This window comes from Dermacentor variabilis, chromosome 10 (assembly GCF_050947875.1).
Source record: "Dermacentor variabilis isolate Ectoservices chromosome 10, ASM5094787v1, whole genome shotgun sequence".
Taxonomy (NCBI): Eukaryota; Metazoa; Arthropoda; class Arachnida; order Ixodida; family Ixodidae; genus Dermacentor; species Dermacentor variabilis.
Genome location: NC_134577.1, coordinates 113,716,489 through 113,733,403, shown reverse-complemented (window position 1 = coordinate 113,733,403; position 16,915 = coordinate 113,716,489). Strand labels below are relative to the sequence as shown.

The following is a 16,915-nucleotide window of genomic DNA, read 5'->3' as shown; positions in this document are numbered from 1 at the left end:
TTGTTTTTTTTTCATTTGCACAACGTGTGGGTGGTTCCATTTTCTGTAACTTACGTTCAACTGGAGCCTGCTGGTAGAGCCAACGCCGAAGTGTAACACCAACAATATTCAGGCCACTACACGATATTGTACGCGGAATGATGACGGTGGTAAGCGGTATGCGTAATGATGCAAAATTTAGTCGCACAAGCTTCTAACCGCTTACTTATCACACCCGCATACAGCTCAATGACAACGCATCAATAAAGTGGCACCTTGTGGGCTGCAACGCGCGCAAAATGTGGCGCTCGCCCTCTTGTTTTTGTGAGCACTAGCACGCACGCATGCAGCGAACTTCCACAAACGAAGTGATCAACGTACACGACGCGTGCGAGTATTGTTCACGGAAAGACTGCCGCGTACGTGCTGTAGCAATACATTCGGCGACTGCACAACATAGCAGCACGATACAGGTGCAGTCGTAAACAGCACATTCTCGCCATCGGCCATACCATGCTGAATACGCCGGTTCTCGTCCGATCCCCGAAGCTAAGCAGCATTGGGCTCGGTCAGTACTTGGGAGGGAGACAACCTGGGAACACCGAGTGCTGATGGCACCGTTCTTTTTGCTTTTTATTGCGTGCTTCTGTGACGACTTGTTTTTTTTTCATTTGCACAACGTGTGGGTGGTTCCATTTTCTGTAACTTACGTTCAACTGGAGCCTGCTGGTAGAGCCAACGCCGAAGTGTAACACCAACAATATTCAGGCCACTACACGATATTGTACGCGGAATGATGACGGTGGTAAGCGGTATGCGTAATGATGCAAAATTTAGTCGCACAAGCTTCTAACCGCTTACTTATCACACCCGCATACAGCTCAATGACAACGCATCAATAAAGTGGCACCTTGTGGGCTGCAACGCGCGCAAAATGTGGCGCTCGCCCACTTGTTTTTGTGAGCACTAGCACGCACGCATGCAGCGAACTTCCACAAACGAAGTGATCAACGTACACGACGCGTGCGAGTATTGTTCACGGAAAGACTGCCGCGTACGTGCTGTAGCAATACATTCGGCGACTGCACAACATAGCAGCACGATACAGGTGCAGTCGTTAACAGCACATTCTTGCCATCGGCCATACCATGTTGAATATGCCGGTTCTCGTCCGATCCCCGAAGCTAAGCAGCATTGGGCTCGGTCAGTACTTGGGAGTGAGACCACCTGGGAACACCGAGTGCTGATGGCACCGTTCTTTTTGTTTTTTATTGCGTGCTTCTGTGACGTCTTGTTCTTTTTTTTTCATTTGCACAACGTGTGGGTGGTTGCATTTTCTGTAACTTACGTTCAATTGGAGCCTGCTGGTAGAGCCAACGCCGAAGTGTAACACCTACAATATTCAGGCCACTACACGATATTGTACGCGGAATGATGACGGTGGTAAGCGGTATACGCAATGATGCAAAATTTAGTCGCGCAAGCTTCTAACCGCTTACTTATCACACCCGCATACGGCTCAATGACAACGCATCAATAAAGTGGCACCTTGTGGGCTGCAACGCGCGCAAAATGTGGCGCTCGCCCTCTTGTTTTTGTGAGCACTAGCATGCAGGCATGCAGCGAACAACCACAAACGGAGTGATCAACGTACACGACGCGTGCGTGTATTGTCCACGGAAAGACTGCCGCATACATGCTGTAGCAATACATTCGGCGACTGCACAACATAGCAGCACGATACAGGTGCAGTCGCAAACAGCACATTCTTGCCATCGGCCATACCTTGCTGAATACGCCGGTTCTCGTCCGATCCCCGAAGCTAAGCAGCATTGGGTTCGGACAGTACTTGGGAGGGAGACCACCTGGGAACACCGAGTGCTGATGGCACCGTTCTTTTTGCTTTTTTATTGCGTGCTTCTGTGACGTCTTGCTTTTTTTTTCATTTGCACAACGTGTGGGTGGTTCCATTTTCTGTAACTTACGTTCAATTGGAGCCTGCTGGTAGAGCCAACGCCGAAGTGTAACACCAACAATATTCAGGCCACTACACGATATTGTACGCGGAGTGATGACGGTGGTAAGCGGTATACGTAATGATGCAAAATTTAGTCGCACAAGCTTCTAACCGCTTACTTATCACACCCGCATACAGCTCAATGACAACGCATCAATAAAGTGGCACCTTGTGGGCTGCAACGCGCGCAAAATGTGGCGCTCGCCCTCTTGTTTTTGTGAGCACTAGCCCGAACGCATGCAGCGATCAACCACAAACGGAGTGATCAACGTACACGACGCGTGCGAGTATTGTTCACGGAAAGACTGCCGCGTACGTGCTGTAGCAATACATTCGGCGACTGCACAACATAGCAGCACGATACAGGTGCAGTCGTAAACAGCACATTCTCGCCATCGGCCATACCATGTTGAATACGCCGGTTCTCGTCCGTTCCCCGAAGCTAAGCAGCATTGGGCTCGGTCAGTACTTGGGAGGGAGACCACCTGGGAACACCGAGTGCTGATGGCACCGTTCTTTTTGCTTTTTTATTGCGTGCTTCTGTGACGTCTTGCTTTTTTTTTCATTTGCACAACGTGTGGGTGGTTCCATTTTCTGTAACTTACGTTCAACTGGAGCCTGCTGGTAGAGCCAACGCCGAAGTGTAACACCAACAATATTCAGGCCACCACACGATATTGTACGCGGAATGATGACGGTGGTAAGCGGTATACGTAATGATGCAAAATTTAGTCGCACAAGCTTCTAACCGCTTTCTTATCACACCTCCATACAGCTCAATGACAACGCATCAATAAAGTGGCACCTTGTGGGCTGCAACGCGCGCAAAATGTGGCGCTCGCCCTCTTGTTTTTGTGAGCACTAGCCCGAACGCATGCAGCGATCAACCACAAACGGAGTGATCAACGTACACGACGCGTGCGAGTATTGTTCACGGAAAGACTGCCGCGTACGTGCTGTAGCAATACATTCGGCGACTGCACAACATAGCAGCACGATACAGGTGCAGTCGTAAACAGCACATTCTCGCCATCGGCCATACCATGTTGAATACGCCGGTTCTCGTCCGTTCCCCGAAGCTAAGCAGCATTGGGCTCGGTCAGTACTTGGGAGGGAGACCACCTGGGAACACCGAGTGCTGATGGCACCGTTCTTTTTGCTTTTTATTGCGTGCTTCTGTGACGTCTTGCATTTTTTTTCATTTGCACAACGTGTGGGTGGTTCCATTTTCTGTAACTTACGTTCAACTGGAGCCTGCTGGTAGAGCCAACGCCGAAGTGTAACACCAACAATATTCAGGCCACCACACGATATTGTACGCGGAATGATGACGGTGGTAAGCGGTATACGTAATGATGCAAAATTTAGTCGCACAAGCTTCTAACCGCTTTCTTGTCACACCTGCATACAGCTCAATGACAACGCATCAATAAAGTGGCACCTTGTGGGCTGCAACGCGCGCAAAATGTGGCGCTCGCCCTCTTGTTTTTGTGAGCACTAGCACGCACGCATGCAGCGAACAACCGCAAACGGAGTGATCAACGTACACGACGCGTGCGTCTATTGTTCACGGAAAGACTGCCGCGTACGTGCTGTAGCAATACATTCGGCGACTGCACAACATAGCAGCACGATACAGGTGCAGTCGTAAACAGCACATTCTCGCCATCGGCCATACCATGTTGAATACGCCGGTTCTCGTCCGTTCCCCGAAGCTAAGCAGCATTGGGCTCGGTCAGTACTTGGGAGGGAGACCACCTGGGAACACCGAGTGCTGATGGCACCGTTCTTTTTGCTTTTTTATTGCGTGCTTTTGTGACGTCTTGTTCTTTTTTTTTCATTTGCACAACGTGTGGGTGGTTGCATTTTCTGTAACTTACGTTCAATTGGAGCCTGCTTCTAGAGCCAACGCCGAAGTGTAACACCAACAATATTCAAGCCACTACACGATATTGTACGCGGAATGATGACGGTGGTAAGCGGTATACGTAATGATGCAAAATTTAGTCGCACAAGCTTCTAACCGCTTACTTATCACACCCGCATACAGCTCAATGACAACGCATCAATAAAGTGGCACCTTGTGGGCTGCAACGCGCGCAAAATGTGGCGCTCGCCCTCTTGTTTTTGTGAGCACTAGCACGCACGCATGCAGCGAACAACCAGAAACGGAGTGATTAACGTACACGACGCGTGCGTGTATTGTTCACGGAAAGACTGCCGCGTACGTGCTGTATGCTGTAGCAATACATTCGGCGACTGCACAACATAGCAGCACGATACAGGTGCAGTCGTAAACAGCACATTCTCGCCATCGGCCATACCATGCTGAATACGCCGGTTCTCGTCCGATCCCCGAAGCTAAGCAGCATTGGGCTCGGTCAGTACATGGGAGGGAGACCACCTGGGAACACCGAGTGCTGATGGCACCGTTCTTTTTGCTTTTTTATTGCGTGCTTCTGTGACGTCTTGTTTTTTTTTTCATTTGCACAACGTGTGGGTGGTTGCATTTACTGTAACTTACGTTCAATTGGAGCCTGCTGGTAGAGCCAACGCCGAAGTGTAACACCAACAATATTCAGGCCACTACACGATATTGTACGCGGAATGATGACGGTGGTAAGCGGTATACGTAATGATGCAAAATTTAGTCGCACAAGCTTCTAACCGCTTACTTATCACACCCGCATACAGCTCAATGACAACGCATCAATAAAGTGGCACCTTGTGGACTGCAACGCGCGCAAAATGTGGCGCTCGCCCTCTTGTTTTTGTGAGCACTAGCACGCACGCATGCAGCGAACAACCGCAAACGGAGTGATCAACGTACACGACGCGTGCGTCTATTGTTCACGGAAAGACTGCCGCGTACGTGCTGTAGCAATACATTCGGCGACTGCACAACATAGCAGCACGATACAGGTGCAGTCGTAAACAGCACATTCTTGCCGTCGGCCATACCATGCTGAATACGCCGGTTCTGGTCCGATCCCCGAAGCTAAGCAGCATTGGGCTCGGTCAGTACATGGGAGGGAGACCACCTGGGAACACCGAGTGCTGATGGCACCGTTCTTTTTGCTTTTTTATTGCGTGCTTCTGTGACGTCTTGTTCTTTTTTTTTTCATTTGCACAACGTGTGGGTGGTTGCATTTTCTGTAACTTACGTTCAATTGGAGCCTGCTGGTAGAGCCAACGCCGAAGTGTAACACCAACAATATTCAGGCCACTACACGATATTGTACGCGGAATGATGACGGTGGTAAGCGGTATACGTAATGATGCAAAATTTAGTCGCACAAGCTTCTAACCGCTTACTTATCACACCCGCATACAGCTCAATGACAACGCATCAATAAAGTGGCACCTTGTGGGCTGCAACGCGCGCAAAATGTGGCGCTCGCCCTCTTGTTTTTGTGAGCACTAGCACGCACGCATGCAGCGAACTTCCACAAACGGAGTGATCAACTTACACGACGCGTGCGAGTATTGTTCACGGAAAGACTGCCGCCTACGTGCTGTAGCAATACATTCGGCGACTGCACAACATAGCAGCACGACACAGGTGCAGTCGTAAACAGCACATTCTCGCCATCGGTCATACCATGCTGAATACGCCGGTTCGCGTCCGATCCCCGAAGCTAAGCTGCATTGGGTTCGGTCAGTACTTGGGAGGGAGACCACCTGGGAACACCGAGTGCTGATGGCACCGTTCTTTTTGCTTTTTTATTGCGTGCTTCTCTGACGTCTTGTTTTTTTTTTCATTTGCACAACGTGTGGGTGGTTGCATTTTCTGTAACTTACGTTCAATTGGAGCCTGCTGGTAGAGCCAACGCCGAAGTGTAACACCAACAATATTCAGGCCACCACACGATATTGTACGCGGCATGATGACGGTGGTAAGCGGTATACGTAATGATGCAAAATTTAGTCACACAAGCTTCTAACCGCTTACTTATCACACCCGCATACAGCTCAATGACAACGCATCAATAAAGTGGCACCTTGTGGGCTGCAACGCGCGCAAAATGTGGCGCTCGCCCTCTTGTTTTTGTGAGCACTAGCCCGAACGCATGCAGCGATCAACCACAAACGGAGTGATCAACGTACACGACGCGTGCGAGTATTGTTCACGGAAAGACTGCCGCGTACGTGCTGTAGCAATACATTCGGCGACTGCACAACATAGCAGCACGATACAGGTGCAGTCGTAAACAGCACATTCTCGCCATCGGCCATACCATGTTGAATACGCCGGTTCTCGTCCGTTCCCCGAAGCTAAGCAGCATTGGGCTCGGTCAGTACTTGGGAGGGAGACCACCTGGGAACACCGAGTGCTGATGGCACCGTTCTTTTTGCTTTTTTATTGCGTGCTTTTGTGACGTCTTGTTCTTTTTTTTTCATTTGCACAACGTGTGGGTGGTTGCATTTTCTGTAACTTACGTTCAATTGGAGCCTGCTTCTAGAGCCAACGCCGAAGTGTAACACCAACAATATTCAGGCCACTACACGATATTGTACGCGGAATGATGACGGTGGTAAGCGGTATACGTAATGATGCAAAATTTAGTCGCACAAGCTTCTAACCGCTTACTTATCACACCCGCATACAGCTCAATGACAACGCATCAATAAAGTGGCACCTTGTGGGCTGCAACGCGCGCAAAATGTGGCGCTCGCCCTCTTGTTTTTGTGAGCACTAGCACGCACGCATGCAGCGAACAACCAGAAACGGAGTGATTAACGTACACGACGCGTGCGTGTATTGTTCACGGAAAGACTGCCGCGTACGTGCTGTATGCTGTAGCAATACATTCGGCGACTGCACAACATAGCAGCACGATACAGGTGCAGTCGTAAACAGCACATTCTCGCCATCGGCCATACCATGCTGAATACGCCGGTTCTCGTCCGATCCCCGAAGCTAAGCAGCATTGGGCTCGGTCAGTACATGGGAGGGAGACCACCTGGGAACACCGAGTGCTGATGGCACCGTTCTTTTTGCTTTTTTATTGCGTGCTTCTGTGACGTCTTGTTCTTTTTTTTTTCATTTGCACAACGTGTGGGTGGTTGCATTTTCTGTAACTTACGTTCAATTGGAGCCTGCTGGTAGAGCCAACGCCGAAGTGTAACACCAACAATATTCAGGCCACTACACGATATTGTACGCGGAATGATGACGGTGGTAAGCGGTATACGTAATGATGCAAAATTTAGTCGCACAAGCTTCTAACCGCTTACTTATCACACCCGCATACAGCTCAATGACAACGCATCAATAAAGTGGCACCTTGTGGGCTGCAACGCGCGCAAAATGTGGCGCTCGCCCTCTTGTTTTTGTGAGCACTAGCACGCACGCATGCAGCGAACTTCCACAAACGGAGTGATCAACTTACACGACGCGTGCGAGTATTGTTCACGGAAAGACTGCCGCCTACGTGCTGTAGCAATACATTCGGCGACTGCACAACATAGCAGCACGACACAGGTGCAGTCGTAAACAGCACATTCTCGCCATCGGTCATACCATGCTGAATACGCCGGTTCGCGTCCGATCCCCGAAGCTAAGCTGCATTGGGTTCGGTCAGTACTTGGGAGGGAGACCACCTGGGAACACCGAGTGCTGATGGCACCGTTCTTTTTGCTTTTTTATTGCGTGCTTCTCTGACGTCTTGTTTTTTTTTTCATTTGCACAACGTGTGGGTGGTTGCATTTTCTGTAACTTACGTTCAATTGGAGCCTGCTGGTAGAGCCAACGCCGAAGTGTAACACCAACAATATTCAGGCCACTACACGATATTGTACGCGGCATGATGACGGTGGTAAGCGGTATACGTAATGATGCAAAATTTAGTCACACAAGCTTCTAACCGCTTACTTATCACACCCGCATACAGCTCAATGACAACGCATCAATAAAGTGGCACCTTCTGGGCTGCAACGCGCGCAAAATGTGGCGCTCGCCCTCTTGTTTTTGTGAGCACTAGCACGCACGCATGCAGCGAACAACCAGAAACGGAGTGATCAACGTACACGACGCGTGCGTGTATTGTTCACGGAAAGACTGCCGCGTACGTGCTGTATGCTGTAGCAATACATTCGGCGACTGCACAACATAGCAGCACGATACAGGTGCAGTCGTAAACAGCACATTCTCGCCATCGGCCATACCATGCTGAATACGCCGGTTCTCGTCCGATCCCCGAAGCTAAGCAGCATTGGGCTCGGTCAGTACTTGGGAGGGAGACCACCTGGGAACACCGAGTGCTGATGGCACCGTTCTTTTTGCTTTTTTATTGCGTGCTTTTGTGACGTCTTGTTCTTTTTTTTTCATTTGCACAACGTGTGGGTGGTTGCATTTACTGTAACTTACGTTCAATTGGAGCCTGCTGGTAGAGCCAACGCCGAAGTGTAACACAAACAATATTCAGGCCACTACACGATATTGTACGCGGAATGATGACAGTGGTAAGCGGTATACGTAATGATGCAAAATTTAGTCGCACAAGCTTCAAACCGCTTACTTATCACACCGCATACAGCTCAATGACAACGCATCAATAAAGTGGCACCTTGTGGACTGCAACGCGCGCAAAATGTGGCGCTCGCCCTCTTGTTTTTGTGAGCACTAGCATGCACGCATGTAGCGAACAACCACAAACGGAGTGATCAACGTACACGACGCGTGCGTGTATTGTTCACGGAAAGAGAACCGCGTACGTGCTGTATGCTGTAGCAATACATTCGGCGACTGCACAACATAGCAGCACGATACAGGTGCAGTCGTAAATAGCACATTCTCGCCATCGGCCATACCATGCTGAACACGCCGGTTCTCGTCCGCTCTCCGAAGCTAAGCAGCATTGGGCTCGGTCAGTACTTGGGAGGGAGACCACCTGGGAACACCGAGTGCTGATGGCACCGTTCTTTTTGCTTTTTTATTGCGTGCTTCTGTGACGTCTTGTTTTTTTTTTCATTTGCACAACATGTGGGTTGTTGCATTTACTGTAACTTACGTTCAACTGGAGCCTGCTGGTAGAGCCAACGCCGAAGTGTAACACCAACAATATTCAGGCCACTACACGATATTGTACGCGGAATGATGACGGTTGTAAGCGGTATACGTAATGATGCGAAATTTAGTCGCACAAGCTTCTAACCACTTACTTATCACACCCGCATACAGCTCAATGACAACGCATCAATAAAGTGGCACCTTGTGGGCTGCAACGCGCGCAAAATGTGGCGCTCGCCCTCTTGTTTTTGTGAGCTCCATCACGCACGCATGCAGCGAACAACCACAAACGGAGTGATCAACGTACACGACGCGTGCGTGTATTGAACACGGAAAGACTGCCGCGTACGTGCTGTAGCAATACATTCGGCGACTGCACAACATAGCAGCACGATACAGGTGCAGTCGTAAACAGCAAATTCTTGCCATCGGCCATACCTTGCTGGATACGCCGGTTCTCGTCCGATCCCCGAAGCTAAGCAACATTGGGCTCGGTCAGTACTTAGGAGCGAGACCACCTGGGAACACCGAGTGCTGATGGCACCGTTCTTTTTGCTTTTTTATTGCGTGCTTCTGTGACGTCTTGTTTTTTTTCATTTGCACAACGTGTGGGTGGTTGCATTTTCTGTAACTTACGTTCAATTGGAGCCTGCTGGTAGAGCCAACGCCGAAGTGTAACACCAACAATATTCAGGCCACTACACGATATTGTACGCGGAATGATGACGGTGGTAAGCGGTATACGTAATGATGCAAAATTTAGTCAAACAAGCTTCTAACCGCTTACTTATCACACCCGCATACAGCTCAATGACAACGCATCAATAAAGTGGCACCTTGTGGGCTGCAACGCGCGCAAAATGTGGCGCTCGCCCTCTTGTTTTTGTGAGCACTAGCACGCACGCATGCAACGAACAACCAGAAACGGAGTGATCAACGTACACGACGCGTGCGTGTATTGTTCACGGAAAGACTGCCGCGTACGTGCTGTATGCTGTAGCAATACATTCGGCGACTGCACAACATAGCAGCACGATACAGGTGCAGTCGTAAACAGCACATTCTCGCCATCGGCCATACCATGCTGAATACGCCGGTTCTCGTCCGATCCCCGAAGCTAAGCAGCATTGGGCTCGGTCAGTACATGGGAGGGAGACCACCTGGGAACACCGAGTGCTGATGGCACCGTTCTTTTTGCTTTTTTATTGCGTGCTTCTGTGACGTCTTGTTTTTTTTTTTCATTTGCACAACGTGTGGGTGGTTGCATTGACTGTAACTTACGTTCAACTGTAGCCTGCTGGTAGAGCCAACGCCGAAGTGTAACACCAACAATATTCAGGCCACTACACGATATTGTACGCGGAATGATGACGGTGGTAAGCGGTATACGTAATGATGCAAAATTTAGTCGCACAAGCTTCTAACCGCTTACTTATCACACCCGCATACAGCTCAATGACAACGCATCAATAAAGTGGCACCTTGTGGACTGCAACGCGCGCAAAATGTGGCGCTCGCCCTCTTGTTTTTGTGAGCACTAGCACGCACGCATGCAGCGAACAACCGCAAACGGAGTGATCAACGTACACGACGCGTGCGTCTATTGTTCACGGAAAGACTGCCGCGTACGTGCTGTAGCAATACATTCGGCGACTGCACAACATAGCAGCACGATACAGGTGCAGTCGTAAACAGCACATTCTTGCCATCGGCCATACCATGCTGAATACGCCGGTTCTGGTCCGATCCCCGAAGCTAAGCAGCATTGGGCTCGGTCAGTACATGGGAGGGAGACCACCTGGGAACACCGAGTGCTGATGGCACCGTTCTTTTTGCTTTTTTATTGCGTGCTTCTGTGACGTCTTGTTCTTTTTTTTTTCATTTGCACAACGTGTGGGTGGTTGCATTTTCTGTAACTTACGTTCAATTGGAGCCTGCTGGTAGAGCCAACGCCGAAGTGTAACACCAACAATATTCAGGCCACTACACGATATTGTACGCGGAATGATGACGGTGGTAAGCGGTATACGTAATGATGCAAAATTTAGTCGCACAAGCTTCTAACCGCTTACTTATCACACCCGCATACAGCTCAATGACAACGCATCAATAAAGTGGCACCTTGTGGGCTGCAACGCGTGCAAAATGTGGCGCTCGCCCTCTTGTTTTTGTGAGCACTAGCACGCACGCATGCAGCGAACTTCCACAAACGGAGTGATCAACTTACACGACGCGTGCGAGTATTGTTCACGGAAAGACTGCCGCCTACGTGCTGTAGCAATACATTCGGCGACTGCACAACATAGCAGCACGACACAGGTGCAGTCGTAAACAGCACATTCTCGCCATCGGTCATACCATGCTGAATACGCCGGTTCGCGTCCGATCCCCGAAGCTAAGCTGCATTGGGTTCGGTCAGTACTTGGGAGGGAGACCACCTGGGAACACCGAGTGCTGATGGCACCGTTCTTTTTGCTTTTTTATTGCGTGCTTCTCTGACGTCTTGTTTTTTTTTTCATTTGCACAACGTGTGGGTGGTTGCATTTTCTGTAACTTACGTTCAATTGGAGCCTGCTGGTAGAGCCAACGCCGAAGTGTAACACCAACAATATTCAGGCCACTACACGATATTGTACGCGGCATGATGACGGTGGTAAGCGGTATACGTAATGATGCAAAATTTAGTCACACAAGCTTCTAACCGCTTACTTATCACACCCGCATACAGCTCAATGACAACGCATCAATAAAGTGGCACCTTCTGGGCTGCAACGCGCGCAAAATGTGGCGCTCGCCCTCTTGTTTTTGTGAGCACTAGCACGCACGCATGCAGCGAACAACCAGAAACGGAGTGATCAACGTACACGACGCGTGCGTGTATTGTTCACGGAAAGACTGCCGCGTACGTGCTGTATGCTGTAGCAATACATTCGGCGACTGCACAACATAGCAGCACGATACAGGTGCAGTCGTAAACAGCACATTCTCGCCATCGGCCATACCATGCTGAATACGCCGGTTCTCGTCCGATCCCCGAAGCTAAGCAGCATTGGGCTCGGTCAGTACTTGGGAGGGAGACCACCTGGGAACACCGAGTGCTGATGGCACCGTTCTTTTTGCTTTTTTATTGCGTGCTTTTGTGACGTCTTGTTCTTTTTTTTTCATTTGCACAACGTGTGGGTGGTTGCATTTACTGTAACTTACGTTCAATTGGAGCCTGCTGGTAGAGCCAACGCCGAAGTGTAACACAAACAATATTCAGGCCACTACACGATATTGTACGCGGAATGATGACAGTGGTAAGCGGTATACGTAATGATGCAAACTTTAGTCGCACAAGCTTCAAACCGCTTACTTATCACACCGCATACAGCTCAATGACAACGCATCAATAAAGTGGCACCTTGTGGACTGCAACGCGCGCAAAATGTGGCGCTCGCCCTCTTGTTTTTGTGAGCACTAGCATGCACGCATGTAGCGAACAACCACAAACGGAGTGATCAACGTACACGACGCGTGCGTGTATTGTTCACGGAAAGAGAACCGCGTACGTGCTGTATGCTGTAGCAATACATTCGGCGACTGCACAACATAGCAGCACGATACAGGTGCAGTCGTAAATAGCACATTCTCGCCATCGGCCATACCATGCTGAACACGCCGGTTCTCGTCCGCTCTCCGAAGCTAAGCAGCATTGGGCTCGGTCAGTACTTGGGAGGGAGACCACCTGGGAACACCGAGTGCTGATGGCACCGTTCTTTTTGCTTTTTTATTGCGTGCTTCTGTGACGTCTTGTTTTTTTTTTTCATTTGCACAACATGTGGGTTGTTGCATTTACTGTAACTTACGTTCAACTGGAGCCTGCTGGTAGAGCCAACGCCGAAGTGTAACACCAACAATATTCAGGCCACTACACGATATTGTACGCGGAATGATGACGGTTGTAAGCGGTATACGTAATGATGCGAAATTTAGTCGCACAAGCTTCTAACCACTTACTTATCACACCCGCATACAGCTCAATGACAACGCATCAATAAAGTGGCACCTTGTGGGCTGCAACGCGCGCAAAATGTGGCGCTCGCCCTCTTGTTTTTGTGAGCTCCATCACGCACGCATGCAGCGAACAACCACAAACGGAGTGATCAACGTACACGACGCGTGCGTGTATTGAACACGGAAAGACTGCCGCGTACGTGCTGTAGCAATACATTCGGCGACTGCACAACATAGCAGCACGATACAGGTGCAGTCGTAAACAGCAAATTCTTGCCATCGGCCATACCTTGCTGGATACGCCGGTTCTCGTCCGATCCCCGAAGCTAAGCAACATTGGGCTCGGTCAGTACTTAGGAGCGAGACCACCTGGGAACACCGAGTGCTGATGGCACCGTTCTTTTTGCTTTTTTATTGCGTGCTTCTGTGACGTCTTGTTTTTTTTCATTTGCACAACGTGTGGGTGGTTGCATTTTCTGTAACTTACGTTCAATTGGAGCCTGCTGGTAGAGCCAACGCCGAAGTGTAACACCAACAATATTCAGGCCACTACACGATATTGTACGCGGAATGATGACGGTGGTAAGCGGTATACGTAATGATGCAAAATTTAGTCAAACAAGCTTCTAACCGCTTACTTATCACACCCGCATACAGCTCAATGACAACGCATCAATAAAGTGGCACCTTGTGGGCTGCAACGCGCGCAAAATGTGGCGCTCGCCCTCTTGTTTTTGTGAGCACTAGCACGCACGCATGCAACGAACAACCAGAAACGGAGTGATCAACGTACACGACGCGTGCGTGTATTGTTCACGGAAAGACTGCCGCGTACGTGCTGTATGCTGTAGCAATACATTCGGCGACTGCACAACATAGCAGCACGATACAGGTGCAGTCGTAAACAGCACATTCTCGCCATCGGCCATACCATGCTGAATACGCCGGTTCTCGTCCGATCCCCGAAGCTAAGCAGCATTGGGCTCGGTCAGTACTTGGGAGGGAGACCACCTGGGAACACCGAGTGCTGATGGCACCGTTCTTTTTGCTTTTTTATTGCGTGCTTCTGTGACGTCTTGTTTTTTTTTTCATTTGCACAACGTGTGGGTGGTTGCATTGACTGTAACTTACGTTCAACTGTAGCCTGCTGGTAGAGCCAACGCCGAAGTGTAACACCAACAATATTCAGGCCACTACACGATATTGTACGCGGAATGATGACGGTGGTAAGCGGTATACGTAATGATGCAAAATTTAGTCGCACAAGCTTCTAACCGCTTACTTATCACACCCGCATACAGCTCAATGACAACGCATCAATAAAGTGGCACCTTGTGGACTGCAACGCGCGCAAAATGTGGCGCTCGCCCTCTTGTTTTTGTGAGCACTAGCACGCACGCATGCAGCGAACAACCGCAAACGGAGTGATCAACGTACACGACGCGTGCGTCTATTGTTCACGGAAAGACTGCCGCCTACGTGCTGTAGCAATACATTCGGCGACTGCACAACATAGCAGCACGACACAGGTGCAGTCGTAAACAGCACATTCTCGCCATCGGTCATACCATGCTGAATACGCCGGTTCTCGTCCGATCCCCGAAGCTAAGCTGCATTGGGTTCGGTCAGTACTTCGGAGGGAGACCACCTGGGAACACCGAGTGCTGATGGCACCGTTCTTTTTGCTTTTTTATTGCGTGCTTCTGTGACGTCTTGTTTTTTTTTTCATTTGCACAACGTGTGGGTGGTTGCATTTTCTGTAACTTACGTTCAATTGGAGCCTGCTGGTAGAGCCAACGCCGAAGTGTAACACCAACAATATTCAGGCCACTACACGATATTGTACGCGGAATGATGACGGTGGTAAGCGGTATACGTAATGATGCAAAATTTAGTCACACAAGCTTCTAACCGCTTACTTATCACACCCGCATACAGCTCAATGACAACGCATCAATAAAGTGGCACCTTGTGGGCTGCAACGCGCGCAAAATGTGGCGCTCGCCCTCTTGTTTTTGTGAGCACTAGCACGCACGCATGCAGCGAACAACCAGAAACGGAGTGATCAACGTACACGACGCGTGCGTGTATTGTTCACGGAAAGACTGCCGCGTACGTGCTGTATGCTGTAGCAATACATTCGGCGACTGCACAACATAGCAGCACGATACAGGTGCAGTCGTAAACAGCACATTCTCGCCATCGGCCATACCATGCTGAATACACCGGTTCTCGTCCGATCCCCGAAGCTAAGCAGCATTGGGCACGGTCAGTACTTGGGAGGGAGACCACCTGGGAACACCGAGTGCTGATGGCACCGTTCTTTTTGCTTCTTTATTGCGTGCTTCTGTGACGTCTTGTTTTTTTTTCATTTGCACAACGTGTGGGTGGTTGCATTTACTGTAACTTACGTTCAATTGGAGCCTGCTGGTAGAGCCAACGCCGAAGTGTAACACAAACAATATTCAGGCCACTACACGATATTGTACGCGGAATGATGACGGTGGTAAGCGGTATACGTAATGATGCAAAATTTAGTCGCACAAGCTTCAAACCGCTTACTTATCACACCGCATACAGCTCAATGACAACGCATCAATAAAGTGGCACCATGTGGACTGCAACGCGCGCAAAATGTGGCGCTCGCCCTCTTGTTTTTGTGAGCCCCAGCACGCACGCATGCTGCGAACAACCACAAACGGAGTGATCAACGTACACGACGCGTGCGTGTATTGTTCACGGAAAGACTGCCGCGTACGTGCTGTATGCTGTAGCAATACATTCGGCGACTGCACAACATACCAGCACGATACAGGTGCAGTCGTAAATACCACATTCTCGCCATCGGCCATACCATGCTGAACACGCCGGTTCTCGTCCGCTCTCCGAAGCTAAGCAGCATTGGGCTCGGTCAGTACTTGGGAGGGAGACCACCTGGGAACACCGAGTGCTGATGGCACCGTTCTTTTTGCTTTTTTATTGCGTGCTTCTGTGACGTCTTGTTTTTTTTTCATTTGCACAACGTGTGGGTTGTTGCATTTTCTGTAACTTACGTTCAACTGGAGCCTGCTGGTAGAGCCAACGCCGAAGTGTAACACCAACAATATTCAGGCCACCACACGATATTGTACGCGGAATGATGACGGTGGTAAGCGGTATACGTAATGATGCAAAATTTAGTCGCACAAGCTTCTAACCGCTTACTTATCACACCTGCATACAGCTCAATGACAACGCATCAATAAAGTGGCACCTTGTGGGCTGCAACGCGCGCAAAATATGGCGCTCGCCCTCTTGTTTTTGTGAGCACTAGCCCGAACGCATGCAGCGATCAACCACAAACGGAGTGATCAACGTACACGACGCGTGCGAGTATTGTTCACGGAAAGACTGCCGCGTACGTGCTGTAGCAATACATTCGGCGACTGCACAACATAGCAGCACGATACAGGTGCAGTCGTAAACAGCACATTCTTGCCATCGGCCATACCATGCTGAATACGCCGGTTCTCGTCCGATCCCCGAAGCTAAGCACCATCGGGCTCGGTCAGTACTTGGGAGGGAGACCACCTGGGAACACCGAGTGCTGATGGCACCGTTCTTTTTGCTTTTTTATTGCGTGCTTCTGTGACGTCTTGTTCTTTTTTTTTCATTTGCACCACGTGTGGGTGGTTGCATTTTCTGTAACTTACGTTCAACTGGAGCCTGCTGGTAGAGCCAACGCCGAAGTGTAACACCAACAATATTCAGGCCACTACACGATATTGTACGCGGAGTGATGACGGTGGTAAGCGGTATACGTAATGATGCAAAATTTAGTCGCACAAGCTTCTAACCGCTTACTTATCACACCTGCATACAGCTCAATGACAACGCATCAATAAAGTGGCACCTTGTGGGCTGCAACGCGC

At 49.7% G+C, this 16,915-nt stretch overlaps 7 non-coding genes and 19 pseudogenes across 7 annotated transcripts; all 26 read left to right on the top strand.

Moving 5' to 3' along the window:
- Positions 1-477: 477 nt before the first annotated feature.
- Positions 478-596, top strand: LOC142561773 (5S ribosomal RNA; annotated as a pseudogene).
- Positions 597-1,112: 516 nt separating this feature from the next.
- On the top strand, positions 1,113-1,231 carry LOC142562157 (5S ribosomal RNA; annotated as a pseudogene).
- Positions 1,232-1,750: 519 nt separating this feature from the next.
- LOC142561473 (5S ribosomal RNA) lies at positions 1,751-1,869 on the top strand (annotated as a pseudogene).
- A 518-nt stretch (positions 1,870-2,387) lies between these two features.
- On the top strand, positions 2,388-2,506 carry LOC142561545 (5S ribosomal RNA; annotated as a pseudogene).
- A 518-nt stretch (positions 2,507-3,024) lies between these two features.
- On the top strand, positions 3,025-3,143 carry LOC142561544 (5S ribosomal RNA; annotated as a pseudogene).
- A 517-nt stretch (positions 3,144-3,660) lies between these two features.
- LOC142561543 (5S ribosomal RNA) lies at positions 3,661-3,779 on the top strand (annotated as a pseudogene).
- Positions 3,780-4,306: 527 nt separating this feature from the next.
- LOC142561312 (5S ribosomal RNA) lies at positions 4,307-4,425 on the top strand (annotated as a pseudogene).
- Positions 4,426-4,943: 518 nt separating this feature from the next.
- LOC142562172 (5S ribosomal RNA) lies at positions 4,944-5,062 on the top strand (annotated as a pseudogene).
- A 521-nt stretch (positions 5,063-5,583) lies between these two features.
- LOC142562124 (5S ribosomal RNA) lies at positions 5,584-5,702 on the top strand (annotated as a pseudogene).
- A 518-nt stretch (positions 5,703-6,220) lies between these two features.
- On the top strand, positions 6,221-6,339 carry LOC142561542 (5S ribosomal RNA; annotated as a pseudogene).
- Positions 6,340-6,866: 527 nt separating this feature from the next.
- On the top strand, positions 6,867-6,985 carry LOC142561311 (5S ribosomal RNA; annotated as a pseudogene).
- Positions 6,986-7,506: 521 nt separating this feature from the next.
- Positions 7,507-7,625, top strand: LOC142562123 (5S ribosomal RNA; annotated as a pseudogene).
- Positions 7,626-8,150: 525 nt separating this feature from the next.
- Positions 8,151-8,269, top strand: LOC142561479 (5S ribosomal RNA). Its single transcript, XR_012823801.1, has one exon. It is a non-coding gene; the product is annotated as a 5S ribosomal RNA (ribosomal RNA).
- Positions 8,270-8,795: 526 nt separating this feature from the next.
- Positions 8,796-8,914, top strand: LOC142561174 (5S ribosomal RNA). The gene has a single exon (XR_012823701.1). It is a non-coding gene; the product is annotated as a 5S ribosomal RNA (ribosomal RNA).
- Positions 8,915-9,432: 518 nt separating this feature from the next.
- On the top strand, positions 9,433-9,551 carry LOC142562358 (5S ribosomal RNA; annotated as a pseudogene).
- Positions 9,552-10,074: 523 nt separating this feature from the next.
- On the top strand, positions 10,075-10,193 carry LOC142561310 (5S ribosomal RNA; annotated as a pseudogene).
- Positions 10,194-10,712: 519 nt separating this feature from the next.
- LOC142562037 (5S ribosomal RNA) lies at positions 10,713-10,831 on the top strand (annotated as a pseudogene).
- Positions 10,832-11,352: 521 nt separating this feature from the next.
- Positions 11,353-11,471, top strand: LOC142562122 (5S ribosomal RNA; annotated as a pseudogene).
- Positions 11,472-11,996: 525 nt separating this feature from the next.
- On the top strand, positions 11,997-12,115 carry LOC142561468 (5S ribosomal RNA). The gene has a single exon (XR_012823800.1). It is a non-coding gene; the product is annotated as a 5S ribosomal RNA (ribosomal RNA).
- Positions 12,116-12,641: 526 nt separating this feature from the next.
- On the top strand, positions 12,642-12,760 carry LOC142561173 (5S ribosomal RNA). Its single transcript, XR_012823700.1, has one exon. It is a non-coding gene; the product is annotated as a 5S ribosomal RNA (ribosomal RNA).
- A 519-nt stretch (positions 12,761-13,279) lies between these two features.
- LOC142562356 (5S ribosomal RNA) lies at positions 13,280-13,398 on the top strand (annotated as a pseudogene).
- Positions 13,399-13,921: 523 nt separating this feature from the next.
- On the top strand, positions 13,922-14,040 carry LOC142561456 (5S ribosomal RNA). Its single transcript, XR_012823798.1, has one exon. It is a non-coding gene; the product is annotated as a 5S ribosomal RNA (ribosomal RNA).
- Positions 14,041-14,558: 518 nt separating this feature from the next.
- LOC142561985 (5S ribosomal RNA) lies at positions 14,559-14,677 on the top strand (annotated as a pseudogene).
- A 525-nt stretch (positions 14,678-15,202) lies between these two features.
- LOC142562954 (5S ribosomal RNA) lies at positions 15,203-15,321 on the top strand. The gene has a single exon (XR_012824263.1). It is a non-coding gene; the product is annotated as a 5S ribosomal RNA (ribosomal RNA).
- Positions 15,322-15,844: 523 nt separating this feature from the next.
- On the top strand, positions 15,845-15,963 carry LOC142561172 (5S ribosomal RNA). The gene has a single exon (XR_012823699.1). It is a non-coding gene; the product is annotated as a 5S ribosomal RNA (ribosomal RNA).
- Positions 15,964-16,480: 517 nt separating this feature from the next.
- Positions 16,481-16,599, top strand: LOC142561477 (5S ribosomal RNA; annotated as a pseudogene).
- The last annotated feature ends 316 nt before the right edge of the window (positions 16,600-16,915 follow it).